Source organism: Austrofundulus limnaeus, unplaced genomic scaffold, assembly GCF_001266775.1.
Source record: "Austrofundulus limnaeus strain Quisiro unplaced genomic scaffold, Austrofundulus_limnaeus-1.0 Scaffold111, whole genome shotgun sequence".
Classification (NCBI taxonomy): domain Eukaryota; kingdom Metazoa; phylum Chordata; class Actinopteri; order Cyprinodontiformes; family Rivulidae; genus Austrofundulus; species Austrofundulus limnaeus.
In genome coordinates this window covers 318594-320400 of record NW_013952513.1, presented here as the reverse complement: position 1 = coordinate 320400, position 1807 = coordinate 318594, and positions in this window count along the sequence as shown.

The following is a 1807-nucleotide window of genomic DNA, read 5'->3' as shown; positions in this document are numbered from 1 at the left end:
AAAGTTGTAATATCGTATCGTATCGGAAGTGAAAAAGTGGTATCGGGACATCCCTATTACACATACAGTTTAAAAAACAGAAGGATTATAATATTCAAGAGTGACTGACACAATAATATATAGTAACATGCATTGAGGAGAACCACTAATCAGCCTATACATTTAATGGAGCTCAAAGACTGTGACTTTGACGGCAAAGTCAACAATTTTGGTTTTTCAGATCAAAATGATCTCAAATGGCTGCAGCATGCGCCAAATTTTCTTCTTATACTCCAGTGGAGGAGGTTAAGTATCTTGAGGTTTTGTTCACAAGTGAGGGAAAAATGGAGTGCAAGACTGACAGACAAATCGGTGCAGCGTCTGCGGTACTTCAAATTCTGTGGAGGTCTGTTGTGGTGAAGTGGGAGCTAAACTGCACGGTGAAGCCCACCAAGTGTGTTCCTACCCTCACTTATGGCCACAAACTCTGGGTAGTGACCGACAAAAGATTGCAGATACWGGCAGTCAAAATTATTTTTCTCCACAGGGTAACTGGACTCTCACTGCGTTCACACCAAACACATTTTTAACATCAAAAACGCATCCAGCGCTTCTAGTTGGACGCTTGTGCACTTTGAGGTCAGATGCTCGTCAAAATTGCTCTAGACACGCATCACATGCATTGGGAAGTGTTTCTTGGTCGTTTTCCTCAGCCGGTCTCTGAACAATGGCGGATGAAATTAAAGTGTCTTATTTACCGAGAGCAGCATGTCGCGCTCACCAGATAATTAATTCAGAATTAATACACCAGATAGTAATTCAAAGACATTCTGAGTTTGGTGAGTTGCACTACTCCGTGAGTTGTGCRTTGATGAGGCTCACTTTCAGAACCATCTTTGTCCCAGGCACAGTTTGACGAGCTGCTGACCCACATCAGTGCCCGCATCTCCTGCCAGGACACAGACTACAGGTGTTCAATTTCAAGGGAGACCCAGAACACATTGGAGAGAGTGTAGCTAGGTTTACATGGACATAAACACTAATTCTGATCAAGTTATTGATCCAGGTTCGATCCCTGGTTCAGACCTGGGGTCTTTCTGTGCGGCATTTACATGTTCTCCTCGTGTATGAGTGGGTTTTCTTCAGGTACTCCGGTTTCCCCCACAGCACAAAAATATGTACAATAGATTGCCTACAGGCACAGGCCACCCTTGCAAAAGAGATCTGTGATCTCAGTATGATTTGCCTGTTAAATAATGGTAAATATTCTGGTTGTGGAAATCTGATCTGACTGCTATCTCAGGGTGGGGCTTTACTCGTATATTTTGAAAACCCCTGATTTAGTTAAAATACATTTGAATCTGATCAAAGATTTTTGTTTATGTAAACAGCTTAGGTCTCTTGGTTGGCCTGGGAATGTCATGGAATCCTCCTAGAAGAGGTAGATGAGGTGGCAGTGGAAAGAGAGGTCTGGACCTCCCTGCTCAAGCTGCTGCCCCTGCAACACGACTACGAAACAAGCAGAAAATATTGGATGGATAGATTGATGGATGGACAGATGGATGGGTGGATGAATGCGCCAAGAATGATTCATCCCAGGAAACCAAATTCCTGGTGAACATAAATGTAGAGTTCATACAGTAAATGAAGTAGAGTGAACATAAATGAACTTTAGGTTTAGAATTTTGAAGAGGTTTGGCTTTTTTTAAACAGAGCTTTCTTGATACAAAAATGAAAGTTGTTAAAGTGTAACTTACCCCCCCGTGAAAAGATAACTCCGCCCCAAGGCAAAATTTGAAAAATGCATCAAAGTGGGTAGTGGGGGTTA